General features: G+C 38.0%; 1 protein-coding gene across 7 annotated transcripts in view; it reads left to right on the forward strand.

The window, feature by feature from the left end:
• The window catches only part of FUT8 (fucosyltransferase 8), a 320,765-nt gene that overhangs the window by 290,789 nt on the left and 23,153 nt on the right, over positions 1 to 6,823 (forward strand). The gene's annotated exons all lie outside the window — the stretch shown is intronic.

Here is a 6,823-nt window from a genome sequence, read left to right on the forward strand (position 1 = left end):
AGATGGGTAGTGTGCAAATATTTTCTCCCATCCTGTGGGTTGTTTTTGCATTTTGTTGATTGTTTTCTTTGCTATGCAGACTTGAACAGTCCCATTTGTCCATTTTTGCTTTGGTTGCCTTTGTTTATGGGATATTACTCAAGAAATCTTTACCCATTCCAATGTCCTGGAGAGTTTCCCAATATTTGCTTTTAGTAGTTTCATAGTTTGAGGTCTTAAATTTAAGTCTTTAATTCATTTTGATTTGTTTTGCATATATGGTGAGAGATTGGGGTCTAGTTTCATTCCTGAGCATATGGATATCCAGTTTTCCCAGCACCATTTATTGAAGAGACTTTACTTTCCCCAGCGTACGTTCTTTGCATCTGTGCTAAAAACGAGTTCACTGTCAATGTATAAATTTGTTTCTGGGCTCTCTATTTCATTCCATTGGTCTATGTGTCTGTTTTTATGCTAGTACCATTCTGTTTTGGCTACTATAGCTGCATAGTATAATTTGAAGTCAGGTAATGTGATTCCTGTGGTTTTGTGCTTTTTGCTTAGGACAGCTTTGGTTATCCTGTGTTTTTTGTGGTTCCATATACATTTTATTTATTTATTTATTTAGTAGACATGGAGTCTTATTATCTTTGCATGGTTTGTCTCAAACCCTGGCCTCAAGCCATCCTCCCGCTTTGGCCTTCCAAAGTGTTGGGACTATAGATGTGACCTGCCACATCCTCATATAAGTTATAAGATTTTTTTTTTCTATTTCTGTGGAAAAAGTCATTGGTATTTTCATAGGGATTGCTTTAAATCTATAGATTGCTTTGGATAGTATGGGCATTTTAACAATATTGATTCTTCCAATCTGTGAACATGAAATACCTTTCCATTTTTTGGTGTTCTGTTCAATTTCTTTCATCAGTGTTTTATAGTTTTAATTGTAGAGATCTTTCACATCTTTGGTTAAGGTAATTCCTAGGTATTTAACTTTATTTGTAACTATTGTAAATTGGATTACTTTTTGGATTTCTTTTTCAGATTGTTCACTGTTGACATATAGAAATGCTACTGATTTTTGCATGTTGATTTTGTATCCTGCAACTTTACTGAATTTATCAGTTCTAATAGTTTTTTTGGTAGAATCTTTAGGTTTTTCCAAATATAGCGTCATATTATGTGCAAACAAGGATAATTTGATTTCTTTCTTTCTAGTTTGGACACACTTTATTTCTTTCTCTTGTCTGATTGCTCTAGCTAGAATTTCCAGTACTATGTTGAATAACGGCGGTGACAATGTGCATCTTTGTTGTGTTCCAGATCTTAGAGAAATAGTTTTCAGTTTTTCCCCACTCTATGATATTAGCTGTGGGTCTATGGCATATGGCTTTTATTATGTTGAGACATGTTCCTTTTATACTCAGTTTAACTTTTTAAGGGTTTTTATCATGAAGTCATGTTGAATTTTATCAAATGCTTTTTCTGCATCAATTGAAATGATCACGTGGATTTTGTTCTTCATTCTGTTAATATGATGTGTCTCATTGATTGATTTGCATATGCTCAACCATCCTTGCATCTCTGGGATCAGTATCACTTGGTCATGAATCATTGTTTCAATTTCATTTATTTCTGCTCTGTTCTTTATTAATTCTTCCCTTTTACTAATTTTGGGTTTGGTTTGCTCTTAGTTCTTTAAGATACATTATTAGGTCATTTATTTGAAGATTTTCTACTTTTTTCATGTAGGCACTTACTGCTATAAATTTCTCTCTTAGTACTGCTTTCACTGTATCTCATAGGTTTTGGTATGTTGTGTTTCTATTATCATTTGTTTCAAGAAATTTTTAATTTCCTTCTTAATTTCTTTGTTGATCCACTGGTCTTTAAGGAGCATATTGTTTAATTTCCATGTGTTTGTATAGTTTTCAAAATTCCTCTTGTAATTGATTTCTTGTTTTATTTCATTGTGGTCTGAGAAGATACCTGAGGCTGGGTTCAGGGGCACATACCTGTGGTGCTAGCTACTCTGGAGGCTGAGGTGGGAGGATCGCTTGAGCCTGGAAGGCAGAGGCTGCAGTGAGCTGAGGTCATACCACTACACTCCAGCCTGGGCAAGAGTGAGACCCTGTCTCAAAAAAAAAAAAAAAAAAAAAAAAAAAAAAAAAAAAAAAAAAAAAAAAAAAAAAAAAAAAACCTTGATATCATTTCAATTTTGTGAATGTGACATTATTTTAATGTTTCATAGTTGTTTTGTGACCTAATATATTGTCAGTTCTTGTTGTACTATCCATGTGCTGAGGAAAAGAATGTGTATTCTGAAACCATTGGGTAAAATGTTCTATGAGCATTTATTAGGTCCATTTGGTCTACAATGCAGAGTAAGTCTGATGTTCCTTTGTTGATTTTCTGTCTGTCCAATCCTGAAAGTGGAGTGTTGAAATCTCCAGCTATTACTGTATTGGGGTCTACCTCTCTCATTAGCTGTAATAATATTTGCTTTATGTATCTGGGTGCTCCAATGTTGAATGCATATATATTTACAATTATCTCCTCTTGATGAATTGATCCCTTTATCATTATATAATGACCTTCTTTGACCCTTTTTATAGTTTTTGTCTGGAAATCTATTTTGTCTATTATAGGCATAGCCACTCCAGCTCTTTTTTGGTTTTCATTGGCATGAAATACCCTTTTCCATCCCTTTATTTTTAGTCTGTGTATGTCTTTATACTTGAAGTATGTTTCTTGTATGAAACAGATCATTGCATCTTGTGTTTCTTATCCATTCAGCCACTCTGTGTCTTTGTATTGGAGAATTTAGTTTGTTTCCATTCAGTGTTACTATTGATAAGTAAGGTCTTACTCCTGCCATTTTGTTATTTGTTTTCTGGCTGTTTTGTGGTCTTCTCTTCCCTCTTTTCTTCCTTTTTACCTTCCTTTTAGTGAAGGTGATTTTCTCTGGTGGTATGTTTTAATTTCTTGCTTTTTATTTTTTTGTGTGTATTCATTACATTTTTTTGATTTGAGGTTATCATGAGGCTTGCAAATAACTTATAGCCTGTTATTTTAAACTGATGACAACTTGACACTAATTGCACCAACAAACAAGCAATGAAAAAGAAATCTATTCTGTACTTTAATTTTGTCCCCCTCACACACACTTTTTTAACTTTTTGTTATTTCTATTTATATCTTATGGTACTAAGTATGTCTTGAAAAGTTATTGTACTTATTTTTGATTGGTTCATCTTTTAGTCTTTTACTTAAGATATGAATAGCTTACATATCACAATTACAGTTTTATAATATTAAGTGGTTTTTTTGTGTACTTAGTATTACCAGTGAGTTTTGTACCTTCAGATCATCTTTTTATTGCTCATTAACATCTTTTTCTTTCAAATTGAAGAACTCCATTTAGCATTTCTTGTAGAACAGGTCTGATGTTGATGAAATCTCTCAGCTTTTGTATGTCTGGGAAAGTCTTTATTTCTTATTTAGGTTTGAAGGATATTTTCACTGGAGATACTATTCTAGGGTAAAAGTTTTTTTCCCTCAGTATTTTTTGTCATACCACTCTCTTCTGGCCTATAATGTTTCCATTGAAAAGTCTGCTGTCAGACATATTGGAGCTCCATGGTATGTTATTTATTTATTTTTCTTTTCTTTTTTTTCTTTTTTTTTTNTTTTTTGAGATGGAGTTTTGCTCCTTTTGCCCAGGCTGGAGTGCAGTGGCGCAATTTCGACTCACTGCAACCTCCGCCTCCTGGGTTCAAGCAATTTTCCTGCCTCAGCCTCTTAAGCTGGGACTACCGGCAACCACCACCACACCTGGCTACTTTTTGTATTTTTAGTAGAGAAGGGGTTTCACCACGTTGGCCAAGCTGGTCTTGAACTCCTGACCTTAGGTGATCCACCTGACCTTAGGTGATCCATGTTGGCCTCCCAACATGCTGGGATTACAAGCGTGAGCCACTGCACCTATCCTGTTTTTTTCTTTTGCCTTTAGGATCCTTTCTTTATCCTTGACCTTTGTAGGTTTGATTATTACATGCCTCGAATGGTAGTCTTCTTTGGGTTAAATCAGGTTGATGTATAACTTTCTTATACTTATATATTGATATCTTTGTCTAGAATTGGGACATTCTCTTTTGTTATCCCTTTGAATAAACATTCTGTTCCTATCTCTCTCTGCCTGCTCCTTAAGGCCAACAACTGTTAGATTTGCCCTTTTGAGACTATTATCTAGATCTTATAGGCATGCTTCATTATTTTTTATTCTTTTTTCTTTTGTCTCTCTTGACAGTATATTTTCAAATAGCCTGTCTTTAAGCTTACCAATTCTTTAATCTACTTGATGACTTCTGTTAAGAGACTCAGTATGTCAGTTGCATTTTTCAGCTCCAGAATTTTTGCTTGATTCCTTTTAATATTTCAACCTCTTTGTTAAATTTATCTCATAGGATTCTGAATTCCTTGTGTTATCTTGAACTTCTTTGCATTTCCTCAAAATAGATCTTTTGAATTCTCTGCCTGAAAGGTCACATATATGTATGTCTTCAGGATTTGGTTCCTGGTGCCTTATTTAGTTTGTTTTTCAAGGTCATGTTTTCCTTGATTGTCTTGATGCTTGTGGCTGTTCATTGTGTCTGGGCATTGAAAAGTTAGGTATTTATTGTAGTCTTCACAATCTGGCCTTTTTTTATACCTGTCTTGGGAATGCTTTCCAGATATTTGAAGGGAACTGGGTGTTGTGATCCAGTTTTGGTCATTGCAGCCATATCTACATTAGGGGACACCCCAAGCCCAGTAATGCTGTTGTTCTTGCAGGCTTGCAGAGGTACAACCTTGGTGGTCTTGAATAAGATTTAGAAGAATTATCTGGATTACCAGGCAGAGACTGTTGTTCTCTTCCCTTAATTTGTCCCAAACAATTAGATTCTCTGATTCCATGCTCCAAGCTGCTTGTAGCTAGAGGAGCCGGTGACACAAGCTGTTCTGTGGCTACCACCACTGGAACTGCACTAGGTCAGACCTGAAACCAGCACTGGATCTCACCCAGGGCCCACTGTAACCACTACCTGGCCACCTCCTGTGTTGACTCAGAGTCCTAGGGCTCTACAGTGAGCAGGTGGCAAAGACAGTCAGGCTTCCGTCCATCCCTCCAGAACAGAGATGCTATCTGGGAGCCAGCATCTGGAGTTGGAAACCTTAGAACCCTACCTGGTACTCTGTTCTCCTATAGCTGAGCTGGCACCCAAACCACAGAGAAAGTGCTTCCCACATTTCACTTTTCTTTCCGTAGGCAAAACTGTTTCTCCCTATGGCCACTACCACTACAGGCCCACAGGGATTATTGCCAGGCTACTGCTCATGTTCACTTAAGGCCCAAGGACTCTTCACTCAGCTTGTGGTGAATGCTGCCATACCTTGGACTCGCCCTTCAGGGCATTGAGCTCCCCTCTGGGCCAGGCAGGTCCAGGAATGCCATACAAGAACCAAGCCCTGGAATCAGGGCCCCCAAGTGCCCGCTTGGTGCTCTGTTCTACTGTGGCTGAGCTGGTATCCAAGTTGCAAGACAAAGTTCTCTTTTCTTTTCCCTTTCCTCTGCTCAAGTAGAAGGAAGAGGTCTCTTGGAGCTGTGAACTGCGCTGCCTTAGATTAGGGAAAGGGTGGCATAAGCACTGCCTTAGGCACCTCAGCTGGTGTCTCATTAGGTTACATGCCCCCCTCAAAGTCCAGTAGCTCTTGAGCCCAGCAAAGCATTAAGACTTGCCTAGAAATTGCAGTTCTTGTGGCCTAGACTACCTTTCGGGATTTTTTAGGGCCCCAGGACACTTTAGCCTATAGTGATGAGACTTGCTGAAACTCAGGCTCTGACCACTGGGATGGACATTTCCCCTCTGGCTAAGGCACATCTAAATTCTCCCTCCATGGGCATTGGCTGAGTTCTTTGCCAATAGCCTGGGTGTTGCTTGCCAATTGGCCTAGTGTTGCTTTCTGCTATGACCTGGCAACACTGAGTTCCAGTGGAAAGTCCCACAGTCACTGTGCTCTCCCTCCCCCAAGCATACAGATTCTTTACACCACACAGCCACTGCATCGGGGGTGGAGAAGGGGCGACATAGGCAATTCAAGACTGTCTTTCTTACTCTCTTCAGTGCCGCTTTCAGCAATATGAAGTTAAAACCGGGTATTGTGATCACTCACCTGATTTTTGGTTCTTGTGAAGGTGCTTTTTTATGTAGTTAGTTGTTAAATTTGGTTTTCCTTTGGTGTGGCAGCAATTGGTTGAGCCTTCTAATCAGCCGTCTTGCTTCATCTCCCTCCAATAAGTTTATTCGGGGTCAAAAATAAAAAGACTTTAGAATTATCTAATTTTTTTCTTTAAAAGATATAGATGATTGTCATAATCTTCAGGTTTGTGCTCTGTAATGCAAGAGCAATTTGCTATAATGACAAGCTAGAAGTTTTGAGATCACTTTGTTGTCTAATTCTAAAACAACAACAACAGAAAAACAGAACTTTGCTAGCTGGCTATGTCTACTTTCATTCTTTGATTAGATACTTTGAGTTCTGGATACTATGAGGTGTTGCTATGATAGCATGTTATGATAGAAATTTTTAGAAAAGACCAGAGACTTGAGAGGTAGACCAACCTGCATGTAAAATTCAGCTCCATCACTTTTGCTCTGGTATTTTGGGCAAGTTATTTAACTTCCTTTGTAAAGTGAAGATTATACTTCTTTAGAGTTGCTATGAGGGGCCGGGCGCGGTGGCTCAAGCCTGTAATCCCAGCACTTTGGGAGGCCGAGGCGGGTGGATCACGAGGTCAAGAGAT

This window comes from Cebus imitator, unplaced genomic scaffold (assembly GCF_001604975.1).
Source record: "Cebus imitator isolate Cc_AM_T3 unplaced genomic scaffold, Cebus_imitator-1.0 Scaffold83, whole genome shotgun sequence".
Lineage (NCBI taxonomy): Eukaryota > Metazoa > Chordata > Mammalia > Primates > Cebidae > Cebus > Cebus imitator.